The sequence below is a fragment of the Papaver somniferum genome, chromosome 8 (assembly GCF_003573695.1).
Source record: "Papaver somniferum cultivar HN1 chromosome 8, ASM357369v1, whole genome shotgun sequence".
In the NCBI taxonomy this organism is placed as follows: Eukaryota; Viridiplantae; Streptophyta; class Magnoliopsida; order Ranunculales; family Papaveraceae; genus Papaver; species Papaver somniferum.
This window is the reverse complement of record NC_039365.1, coordinates 171735717-171749754: the sequence shown is the minus strand read 5'-3', so window position 1 is coordinate 171749754 and position 14038 is coordinate 171735717.

Genomic DNA, 14038 nt, shown 5'->3' with positions numbered 1-14038 from the left:
TAACAATCGATTCTCTCATTATATAGACGTGCTTGACTTGATAAGGTCAATAGGATCGTGACTTTGATAACACCGTTTTCAAATTTATTAGTCTGCTGTAGGTAAAATCCAACTGGCGAGCGGCCTAAGATCAAAACATATATGGCTGCTACAGAGGCACCAACTTGTTTGGCGTACCAATCAAACAATCATGAATTTTTGTTTTATGTAGGTTTTGATACTCCAAACAAGACTCACGTAAGCAATCTTGAAATAGGAGTCGAAAGAAAAAAGATCCCTTCGTAGGTCTTAAAATAATTGTCTGTTAATAGCTTTTATTAAAAACATATAAGTCGGAAATTTGATTAGGTGCACAGTTTCGAAATGGTTTATGGAAACAAAAAAATTATCTTTTTGCAAAGGGGAAATTAGGTTCAGGCCCCACCCATGAATAACCCATAATATGAGGCCCTTAATTAAAAGAAGTTTAAATCTAGGCCCCGAATTATTAAAAGACCTTGATACCCTTATGAATATTGCCAAACCCATAATTAAATAAAATTTAAATCTAGGCCCAAAATTATTAAATCTAGGCCCGAAATTATTAAAGTATAGTGCGAATGTGTAAACATAAGTTACATATGCATATGACATGTGTATCCAGAAGTTACACATCCTTATGGCATGTGTAATGCAAAGTTACACTTGTATATATATGCAAAAAATAGACATAAAAAAGAGTACATAAAAAAATACATGTATTACTTTAATATTCATTTACAACAATTTTTTAGCATGTGTAACTAGAATTTACACGTGCATCTGTCTAGTGTAATTGAGAGTTACATATGCATCTATCTAGTGTAATTGAGAGTTACACATGCATCTATCTAGTGTAATTGAGGGTAATATTAATAATCAACACCTGCAGATTGACACACCAATCCAAAACACCAATTGATCATCATATTCTTCTCTGTCATCTCAAGTCTTACACAATCATACCTCCTAACTCATCTGCTCAGAGAGGGTAACCTGTAAAAAGATGGATAAATCAATATTTATGCATGGAAAGACTGACTGGTATTCCAGTATCAGACCAGAACATAAAAAAATATGAATGCATGACATAGATATACAAATCTTAAGTTTTACACATATAATTACCACATGTAACCAGCAGTTACACATTCAGTTGGCATGTGTAACTCGCAGTTACACATCCAATTGGCATGTGTAACTAGCAGTTACAAGATTTCCGAATTTTGACATTTTTGCAGCCTAGTTAGATCGAACTAGCTAACAGGAGAAATCACAAAACATAAGAATGTTCATAACATGAACCTAACCCTAACTTTATTGAACCTGTGTTTACCATGTCAGTCGCCGTGTCGATGCACAAACATGTATACCCTTCTATATAGTAAAATATTTGACCATAATTGTTATAACAGTGCTCATTCTGTATAGTAAGTAAAATCCAAGATTTGATTCAACAATCTAAGAAACATGGCAACATCATTATATGAAAGAAGGAAAAGCATGAGCAGAAGAAAGATAACTATACAAGTAAAATCCCATATTTTCACCAATCAAAAATTGATTATTTGTATAAAAAAGGTCTGCAATCATGAAATAACAAGCAGTGAAGAACTGATAAAAAGAATTAAGGTTCAATACCTTAACAGATCAAGTAAGATCCACCACCATCACTATTGTAAGAGGGGAATGAAGTAGCTGAGCTAGAAATACAAGCTGAAATAATCATTCAAGAATAAAAAGTAAGTTCACATTTTGGTCAACAAGCAAAAGTTAACAAATTTGAAATCAAGATAACGAAATCAAGATAAAACTGCTCTAAAAAACTACATCAAAATCAGTATGTGTAAGTAAAAGTTACACATCTAATTAGCATGTGTAACTACAAAATACACACCTATTCAGGTTGTGTAACTACAAATTACACACCTATTCAGGTTGTGTAACTAGAAGTTACACATCTAATTAGCATGTGTAACTAAAAATTACACATCTATTTAACTTGTGTAACTAGAAGTTACACATCTAGAAGTTACATACCCACTCCATGATCATAGATCAACGTATTATGTTGTTTGTGCAGTTGCTCCATCAAACTTACCAATCGTTGTCTTCATATCACTTTCTTCTTTATTTCAGACCTCTCTCCTAAATCTTTCAATGAAACAAAAACATTTCTTAAATAACATTACACATCTTTTCACAATTGCTTAAATAACATTTCTAAGCCCGCGTCTGACAAGCATTGTTCAACAGTTGCTAAAGTTCAGCAGTTCTTAGGAATATGAATCACAGATATAAACATATTATACGCAAATCAACGATGCACGAAGTAGTTTCTTCTAGCAACTAAAGCAATGATGATTTTCACATATATTTATATCAAATTGAAAGCATTACAAGTCCACGTCCAGTATTAACTAAACATAGGAGATAAAAAATTTGTATTCTCCACTACTATTAGCTCATAGACAGTTGAAGGGTTAGGAAAAACTGTACATAATAAAACTGAGTGCACCACCGAGACCAGAATAACATGTCATGTGATTAGGTACTGCGAGTCCTCCTACCTACAAACATCAATTGAAACAAAAATAAATATTACTCTCAATCAAATACTAATTAAACCACTTTGACAGATCTTAAATACAAATTGAGTTCATATGAAAACACATACTCCTAAATCCAGCTATACATACCTGATTTATAAAATTGAATCCACATACTTCTAAATTATTCTTCAACCCAACTGAAAATCACCTAATCAAAATGAACAAAACAAAAATTAAATTATCAAAAACAGATCAAGATTGGTTCCCATAGGAAATTAGATTGTGATAAAACTAAATCAAAATTGAAATCGAGAATGAAACTAAAATCGAAACGAGAATAATTACTAACAACAACAACAACTAAAAAAAAAATCGTACCTTGATTCTGTTGCTATTCTTCCGAAACAGTGATGATTCTTCTTGATCTCAGAAATCAAAAGAAACAACAACAACTTCAAATCAGAAAACCTAACATGGAGTAGCTTTGAAACAACAAACTAGAATCAATTGAGAATTCGTAGATTGATGATCAGTTGTTAAATAAATTTGAACCAAATCATTCAGATCTGTAAATCCATTGAACAAAAATCGATTAAATCAATTCCTGAGATATCTTCGAATCAACTGAAAAATCCATATTTAATCGACGTAGATCAAATCTATTTATTTCAATCGATTAGTTCATTGAGCTATTCAATCAAAATCATCAACGGAGATCCATAAGCATCGTCATCTGAAATCGATGAAGCTAAACTCGTTTTCTTCTTCTCCGTTAAACTACGACGTTGACGATCTGAAACTGAAAACCTTAATACTCTTCGGAGCAAAAACCAGAGAGAGAAAGTGATGTTGATGTAGAATTTTTGTTTGGATAATCAGGATATTTGTTTGCAAAATCTTAGATCTAAGTTTCGAAATCATTTTTTCATTGAGAATTTCGATTAGGAATTGTTTCTCGGACTGGTTCTTCATCCGAGAGAGAGCGCTAAAGAAAATTAGAGAGAGAAACTGAAAAAGAAAAAGAAACTAAAAATGAAATCTACGCCTAGTTTTATAACTATATATACTAAAGGGTTGTTTTGGTATTATGAAGTAAATTTTTTATTTACAGGCCCTGAATTCTAAAGTTATGGGCCTAGAGATATCAAAATGTGAAATAATGGAGTTGATAGAGAAGGATCCATTTTGTGGGGCTTCTCTATATTCAACCCATATAGTAGGGGGTTATAGTATTTTTCACTTTTGTAAATTAAATTGTTTTTGCTTTTAATTTCTGGAATTGATTTTTATTTCAGGAGAAACACAAGTATTTTTCTTTTGATATTGAACCCAATAAGGGTTTAGTTACGAATTAATGGATACACAAGCAAGTTTGGAGATTTGAGAGTCCGCTTCTCATAACTAATTCTACGGATTCTGCCTACGAATTAGTACCTTCAGTTTTGAAAAGGATTGATTATCCCCGCTGCAGCATAAATCTGAAAATATGTTTTTCAAAAATTTAGAAACCAAACATATAACTCCCTTCATTTCTGAAAAAGTAAGCTAAAATAAATAGTGAAAACATAATAGTATCATTCTTTTTAGAAATTGAAATAGCATGATTATGGCACTAACTTGGTAAGCCAATTGACAAACCGGAGGTTTATTATTGTATGGAAGTAGTAATTTGGTAGTTCTATATCTTTTGTGTGGGAAATCATATGGCACAGTTGTCGATATATTTTAATCTTGTGATGCACCACTTTGAGACATAGTAATATCGATAAGTCGTGTGTACTCATCATCACAACACCAACACTCCCGTGACTATTCATGGGAGATTTCAATGAGATAATCAATCAGGAAGAGAAGAAAGAAGAAAGACCAGTGGTTCATAACCAAGGGAAACATTTCAACAACTTCATCTATCAGAATGAACCAATACACCTTGGATTCCAAAGTGATCCCTATACATGGTCCAACATGCAAACAGGTTCAAAGTTCATAATGGAACGGTTAGACGGGAGTTTAGTTTCACAACAGTTGGTGGACCTACATCCGCGAGCACTTATCAGGCATTTACCAAGACTTGGATCAGATCATGCTCTTTTACTACTGGAGGAAAAAACTGTACATGGATTTTCAACAAGTTTGTTCCTTATAGAACATTTGTGGCTCCTACATCCAAAAATGAAAGATATAGTAATAAATGCATAGCAACAATCAAGTGAGGCTGACTTGGATAACACTCTAAGGCAGAACATGGAAAGCACGGTATCATCTCCCAAAACTTCTAAAGGAGTGAATTTAAAATTCAGCTAGTGCAATCAAAATATGCATCAACTACAGGTAAGAAGCTACTTTTTTGGTTGCAACATGAGAAGGATACACGAAACCCACATCTGATGCTTCAACACTGCCATGATACATACTGAAACAAAGATCGACGATTGACTGGCTAAATAATGGAGATATGAACACCACCTTTTTCCATACAAAGACAACAGTCAACAGGAGGGAAAATTATATACATCAACTGTAACATCATGTATTTTTATCATGACGCATACTCAAAGATGCGCCATGGCCCGAGATGAAGCTTCATCCAGAGCTTCTGTTGCGTGTTAAATGGAACATTGGCTTAGACCAAAATGGCACATCGCGTTGTCATATTGGCTAAAAGTCAATAACGCGCCAAAGTGGCACATTATATTGGGCATATCGGTCAAGGCCAATATGGCACCAAGAGGGTGCAAGCTACAAGCTACAGTGGCCTAGAGCCAATCATAGCACATTCCCATGTCATTGTCCTACGACCTCCTTGAGCAAAGCTAGTGCTAACATAGCACAGTACTATGTCATTGTCTTAAGGCCAATATCGCATCACTGTGTTGCATTAGGCCGGAGCAGGCTGGTTTAGAAAATGTTCAGCCATCATGGCCGGACATTGGAATTAGCTTATGGGCCAGAATTGAATGTACATCCATCACGACCGGTTATTCTGAAATACATGGCAACTCATGAATAGTGAAGCAAGCACCTCAAAAATGGTACTTGGTAAATGTCATTTTCCTCCCCTAATCTAGGTTGTAAAAATGTTCTTAAGACATATATAGGGAATGGTAGTTGGTTGAAGGTGCATATGCGAACTATGCGCCAAGTAAGCTTCATAGCCTAGCCGAAAGAACATAAATGATGCTTAGACCTCATTTATAGCTGCGTAGCTTTGCCAATGGAGCTTATTAAGCATGGGCACTATTATTCCATATCGCGGACTCATTAATGCGCAACCTTTGTGCATTTTGATGGAATGACCTACAAGGACTAGGCTATTACCATTATTGCTTTACCACAGCCTTGCAAATGAGTTGGCTTAAGTTGCTTTTCCCTTCTAGGATGAACTACGGTTAGTGTTTGATCCCTTTAGAGTAAGGAAGGGTACATAGGAAGCCACAATGAGTTGCAGCATTTCCGGTCCGGCACATTGTCGCTCATATCATTTAATTAAGAGATGATTGCGGCATATTAGCCTCTCATATCATCTGGCTCGGCATTGCTATGCAAGAGATGATTATGGTCAAACTTGATTAGGCAAGTTCCATGTCATTCACTGAATGTTCATACTGCCTATCAAGCTACACATAGTTTGCATATGTGTTAATGGCGCGTTGGGCACGGTCAGGAAATTAATCTACAATAATATGCAAGTTAGCGGAGCTTGCATATTCCTATATAAAGTATGGCATGAGCCTGATTAATGCACCCTTGGCACGAGCAATACAAGTACATGCTTTCAGTAATGTATAAGTTAAGTGAAGAGGGGGAATTAGGCCTACAATGGCTTATGCGTAAACCCAAGGCATGTACTATGCCTAGAAAGGACCCAAAGGCCAGTGATGCATGTAGCATCGTCCACGGCCTCTATGGCTTTAAACCCTTCGCAGAACAAGGGTAAGTCGGAACGGTGTGAAAGTTAAGTTCGTTGCATCATACTCCACGAGCATGCTTGCAAGGACAAATGGACGTGCATTTTCCTAGTTTTAAGGTTCGGTTAGTAGCATCGGAGCGGCGCAACGGGGAGTTATGACCTACGCGCCCAGGTGCGATAGGAAAAATATTCCGGTCCGTCGCATCAACTCATGGACAAAAATATCACTTGGGTAGACAATCAAGGGAAAATTGCAAGCTTGATGGTACAATACTTTCAACATCAATATATTATAGCACCAACAACAATAAATATGGATCTAATTACTGGCATGCAACCTAGATTGTCTGACAATCAATGCAGAGATTTGACAGCAACACCAACACCAGAAAAAATATATAAATCTCTCTGCATTATTGGATCGGAGAAAGCTCCGGGACCGGATGGATATATAAGTAAGTTCTTTAATGTTGATTGGGACATGACAAACACATAAATTATAGAATTGGCTCACAACTTCTTTGAGAATGTGGAGTTAGACTCACGTTTTAACCGTACCAATATAACCTTACTTCCAAAATCCGAACACCCATTTAAACCAAGTGATTTTCGACCAATTGGATTGTGTAACGGAGTCTACAAGATTACATCAAAATTATTAGTTGATAGACTAAGACCAATCCTACAATTTATTATCAGTCCTTACTATAGTGCCTTTGTACCTAGTCGAGCCATCCATGACAATATAACTATTTGTACCGTCAATAAATTGTCGGAAAGCCCGCTAGACAAAGTATGTCTAGCCCGTTCAAAGAAGATTCCAGAAGTTTCCAGAAGTCTTGTTACCCAAGTTTCTTGCACATCAAGTTTATATCATAATTAGGGTTACATAAACACTATAAATACATGTATCCTAAACCCTAAAAGGATAGGGAATCCTAGGTTAGATAAACATAATTATTGTGGACCTCATATCAATACAATATCTCTCCTACGGGATTCCTCCATGGATGTAGGCATCACTTGTCGAACCACGTTAATTCTTTGTCTCCTTTATTTATCGTTTTCTAGCCCTAATTTTTAATATTCATCATCAAATCATTGTGTTTAGTGCCTAGAAGTAGTTTTGGGTACAAACAATAACCATTTCAACTGAAATATTCCACCATATCAGAACATCTTCTCCAACCCAAAAACCAAAAATTTCCCTCAAGTTAGACATCCATAAAGCATATGGAAGTATTGATTGGGGATTTATTAAGCAAACTCTGTGCACCCTTGGATTCCCAACAAAATTTATTGAATATGTTATGTTATGCATAACATCTGTTACAAACTCGGTCAATGTTAACCACACCCCCATGGTTGCATGCAACCATAAAGGGAACTCAGATATAGTGACGACCCCTTGTCAGTTGTCACCGTATGTGTTCATTATGTGTGCAGAAATCTTTTCTACAAATCTAGCAATATTTGAGCTATAGGGATAGCTAAAGGGCATATGCATCTCAAAAAAAAACGACGCAAATGTTACATCTTATGTATACTGATGATTAACTCATCACATGCTCGGCGGATCAATATACGTGTGAGAACCTACGAAATTTCCTAAACTCCTACTCATAATTAGCTGGCCAACCAATTAACAAACAAAAATCTATCCTCATTCACCACCCAAACACACCACCATATACCAAATCATGGCTAGCTGACACTTTCCAAATCCAAACTTCACATAACCCACCAACCTATTTAGCAATTAAAACAAGGTAAAAATTATTCATCAATATTTGGTCAGCTGTTATAGAGACTAGAAAGGAAAGCTAAGGGATGAATGATCTGATTTTCAATTGAGTTGTAGTAATAAGTTCGTTGAGACTTCTGAAAGTAAAAAAAATTAGACTTATAAAACTTAAAAATAGAAAATTTATTGCAAAATTGATTTCAAGATATTAAAAGTAACCAGGACACTAGATTCCACTATTACACATGAATGAACGATACCAAATATGTATCAAAACTCTAACTATCCTTTAAGTCCTTTATTTCTTAATTCACACATAATCAAACATATTCCCAAATATTAATTGTATTCCCTAAGAATAGACTATCAATCGATTAAACAAAGTATAATCTATCGAATTGAATCACAAGTAATTAAGAAAATTATGTGAACATTTAGAACTCCGCAAAAGCGGTGATTGAATGAATTATAAATTATAAATTAGAGAAAATAAAATTGTTACCAATCATTCATGCATAGATAGCTTCATTCATTGCCTTGTTTGGGCGAGAATTAGCTCATCATCATGGAAACACGCTCAAAATTCATTTTTATTGCTCAAAGGGTGTTTACAAAGATGAAATGGTAGAAACAATGATAAAACCGGGTTTGTAACAGTTTTATTTGTTACAAACTGAAAAGAACGATAGAACAGTATTGTCGCTGATTCTGTAGATATACGACCCACGCCTGTGTGTCGTTTCTACTATTGAAAAACGACTGTCTTGGATGGTCTGTTCTTCGTGTTCTTCAGATGAGCAGCAGCAGAAAAATATTTCTGGTGGTTCTGATTATCGCCTTTGTCTTCTCCAAAACTCTCCCAAACTCCCCGTGAACTTTCTATGATATCCCAACACCTATTTATAACCCAGCAACAACAAATTCTCACGTAATAAATTCATATAATTCTCCATTACTCGGCATTATTCTTCACGGCTAGTTTAGGAAATAATTCAGATTTTTGATCTCTACACGCGTTCTGAAGCTTCCAAATTGCCATATTTAACTCCTTCACACCCCAGATAGTTGTTAGGGTCTTCCAAGCACGTGCAAACTCCTCTGCTGCTCGCGCAATCTTGTGAATATCTCCTCCGATGAGTATCTCCCTGATTTCTTCAAATCTTTGTATTCATCCCAATTGGATCGAAACCAACACATACATAATCCCTGACTATCCCATTGGAGTTACCCAATTAATTCCATCCCTTTAGTCTCACTGTAACAAGTTCAAATCCCAAACCCTAATTCCGACAGTTGAAACTTGGTTTTCCCGCCATTTTTCAGAATTCAAATGAAGAAGGAGGTTAGCCCTTATCCAACGTCTTGGGTGCCAAATAACCGGTGGGTGCTACAAACAAATGGGATGCACATAGACGTGGGTGCCCCTTAGAAAAAGTGAGGGTCCGTATAGCAATTGTCCTCCAGGGATGCTCCGCATAATTTTTCGAGCCGATTTTTCCAAAAATGTTTATTTCCAAAAAATACCTACAAACACACAAAACACAAAATTGAGTACCAATAATACAGAAAATTGAGGACAACTTAGACACAAAAATGTGTATCAAATACCCCCAAGCTTATTTTTTGCTAGTCCTCGAGCAAATCTAATCTAGAAAATAAAATGACTACACTTAGCACATGCAGCAAGCCGTTAAACCGCTAGGTGGCCCTAGCGGCGGAGTGTTGTCTCCGGAGGGTTTAACAGAGGTGTAACCACAAAACCTTTACTCCATACCCTAGCTATTTATGCAGAACCTTGGAAGGAACTAAAGAATCTCCTTGGTTGGCATACAAACATTGACTATAGGAGGAAGTACCCTGATGCGAAATTCCAATTGTTGTACACGAGTTTGCACTCAAAATACTATAATTCATATATAAGTGACAGAGCTCTACTCATATAGTTTCTAGACATCATAACCGGAGTCAACCAATCACATGGAAAGATTAAGAAGATGGATAAAGATAAAAATAGATGGTTTAAAGTGAACGGTGTTTCCCATATCTGTCTGAAGGCCTCTGCCAAGATGAACCTATCCTAATGGACTGAGATACTGGTCTGAATAATATCAACACAACTGGAAAATACAAGGTAACCAGTGGTCGATAAACCTAACTCTAGGTCAACACAACTGGCATATACAAGGGCACCAGTGGTCGACTTTATTGAATTTATTCCGGTTGATCTGATGTCTGGTCTCAATTTTTTTTTTGTGTTATCTCAATCACTCTATTTCACCCTAGCAATGGTAATAACTTGAATCGTGCGCCCCACCAAATCACTTAAAAAAATAAAAACAGAAGGATTAGGATTCAACGAGATATGGCGAAACTACCATGTTTTTTTAAATTCTAACACCTGAGCTCTGTGCTTTTATGAATATACTCTTTAGATGTTTCCATCTAATCAGATTGGTTCCTCAACTCCTACAACCAAGATGTTCCCATCCACTTAGATTGGTTAGTGCCAACCTTTATAAGCATAAATTTCTAGGCTCTGGAGTTTATTTATTGCAACTAAAAGCTAACAAAAAGTTTCTTCCCCACCCCCAAACTTAAATCTAACATTGTCCTCAATGTTTCTATTGAAAGTGCAATACCAAACAGTAAAGTAACATGAGGAATTAGTAAAGAGAGAAGTCGTAAAGATAGTACCTGGGTGAAGAGAGAAATCAAAAACTAATATACAACATACAATCGCCTCGATGGTCAATCAAGGGTAAACAGGGTCCTCCAGAGGGACCTCCTCAACATTACCTGTAGGAAAGGGCTCTAAAAAGGGTTTCAATCTCTGACCGTTAACCTTCGAAGAACTACTACCATCCGGTGTCTCGATCTCAACAGCTCCATGAGGAAAGACAGTGCGAACAATAAAAGGACCCATCCACCGAGAACGTAACTTCCCAGGGAAAAGATGCAAGCGGGTATCATACAGAAGAACTTTTTTACCTGGAGAAAATGACTTTCTTAAAATATTCTTATCATGCACAAGTTTCATTTTGTTCTTATACTCCTTAGCACCATCGTATGCATCTCTACGAATCTCTTCCAACTCATCGAGCTGGAGTTTCATATGGGATCCTGCCTTGTCTAGTGAAAAATTTAGCTGCTTAACAGCCCAATATGCTCTATGTTATAACTCAACAGGTAAGTGACATGACTTTCCATACACAATTCGATAAGGTGACATTTCAATGGGGGTCTTAAACGCAGTACGGTAATCCCATAAGGCATCATTAAGTCTAGACGACCAGTCTTTCCGATTAGGATTAACTTTTTTCTCTAATATACGCTTTATCTCCCTATTGGAAACCTCTACCTGACCACTAGTTTGTGGATGATATGGGATAGCTACCTTATGTGTAATACCATATTTCCTCATCAAAAGCCTACAAGGTCCATTACAAAAGTGCGAACCTCCATCACTAATTATAGCTCGCGGTGTACCAAAACGTGTAAGTATATTATCTTTCAAGAACTCAATCACACCCCTATGGTCATTAGTCTTACACGCAACCGCCTCAATCCACTTAGACACATAGTATACCTCAATCCGCGACAAGGATGTATAAGTTACCAAAAGAATTAGGAAACTGACTCATAAAGTCAATACCTCACACATCAAAGTCCTCAACCACTAAAATAGGGTTCAAGAGCATCATGTTCCTACGGGAAATGGTTCCTAATTTCTCGCAACGTTCACAAGTAACACAGTAACCGTGGGAGTCTTTAAACAACGAAGTCCAATAAAATCCACATTACAATATCTTAGCATCAGTCTTCTTAGCACTAAAGTGACCCCCACAAGCATGATCATGACAAAAGGAAATAATACTGGACTGGTCACTCTCAGGTATACATCTCCTAATAATCTGGTCGGGACAATACTTAAATAAATAAGGATCATCTCAAAAGAAGTGCTTAACCTCGGCTAAAAACCTAGAACGATCTTGTTTATCCCAATGATGGTGCATTCGACCAGTGACAAGATAATTTACTATATTCGCATACCAAGGTAATTGGGTAACAAAGAACAGTCGTTCATTAGGAAAGCTATCCCTTATAGGAAGGGGATCATCAGGGGAATCAACAACTAGCCTAGACAAGTGGTCTGCTACTATATTTTCGGCACCCTTTTTGTCTATAATGTATGGAGATAACTCTTGCAACAAAAGTATCCACCTAATCAATCTAGGTTTCATATCCTTCTTAGACAGAAGATATTTCAAAGCAGCATGATCAGTATATATTACGATCTTAGAACCTAATAGATATGGTCTAAACTTGTCTAAGGCAAACACAATGACTAATAGTTCCTTCTCCGTGGTGGTATAGTTTAACTGGGCATCATTCAGAGTTTTTCTAGCATAGTAAATCACATGAAGTAACTTATTTTCTCGCTGACCTAACACAACACCAATAGCATAATCTGAAGCATCACACATGATCTCAAAGGGTAGGTTCCAGTTGGGTGCCTGGACTATGGGGGCGGTAGTGAGTAAAGTCTTAAGCTTCTCAAAAGCCTCTAAAAAACCATCATCAAAGACAAACTTAACGTCTTTTGAAAGAAAATTGCAAAGAGGTCTGGAAATCAAGCTAAAATCCTTAATGAATCGACGATAAAAACCTGCATGCCCTAAGAATGACCTAATATCTCTTATGGTTTTTGGGACCTGTAAGTTTTAATAAGGTCAACTTTGGCTCTATCTACCTCTATACCCTTCGAAGATACGATATGCCCTAGAACAATTCCTGAACGAACCATGAAGTGGCATTTCTCCCAATTAAGCACTAACTTCTTTTCCTTACACCTAGTCAAAACTAATGACAAATGATGCAAGCACTCATCGAAAGACGAACCAAACACTGAAAAATCATCCATAAAGACCTCTAAGAACCGACCATGTCAGAAAATATGCTCAACATACAACGTTGAAAGGTCGCAGGGGCATTACATATCCCGAAAGGCATGCGTTTATACGTAAAGGTACCAAAGGGACAGGTAAAAGTGGTTTTCTCTTGGTCTTCTGGGGTAATAACAACCTGATTATAACCGCAGTATCCATCTAAAAAGCAATAATGGCTACATCCAGCTAATCTCTCTAGCATTTGGTCGATGAAAGGAAGGGGAAAGTGGTCCTTCATAGTGACCTTGTTCAATTTTCTATAGTTAATACAGACACGCCAACCCGTGGTCACCCGGGTTGGGATTAACTTATTATTCTCATTCTGGACTACAGTAATACCGGATTTCTTGGGAACAACCTGAACGGGGCTGACCCACTTACTGTCTGAAATGGGGTAGATAATGCCTGCATCTAACATCTTAAGAACCTCGGTTCAAACTACTTATTTCATATTAGGGTTCAGTCGACGTTGCATCTCCCTAGAAGGTTTGGTATCGCTCTCTAAATAGATATGATGCATACAATCAGTACTGCTATGGTCCACTCTAAAGCTTCCTTGTTTTTTTGAAGGACGGTTACTAGCCTACTTTCCTGATCACTATCCAAGTCGGATGCTATAATCACAGGTAAAGTTTCAGATGGGCCTAAAAACACATACTTCAGGGTATCTGGTAATGGTTTAAGGTCCAACTTAGGAGGCTCTTCTAAAGAAGGAACTAGGGTAGACTTAGAAACTGGTAGTGGTTCGAACTTAGGTTTCCATCCATTACTAGTGTCTAACAAAGGGGTTGAATCTAACAGAGCGTTTACCTCATTAATCACATTATCATCATCAAAATCAATCCCAAAGTGAGCTAGGCATTTTTCT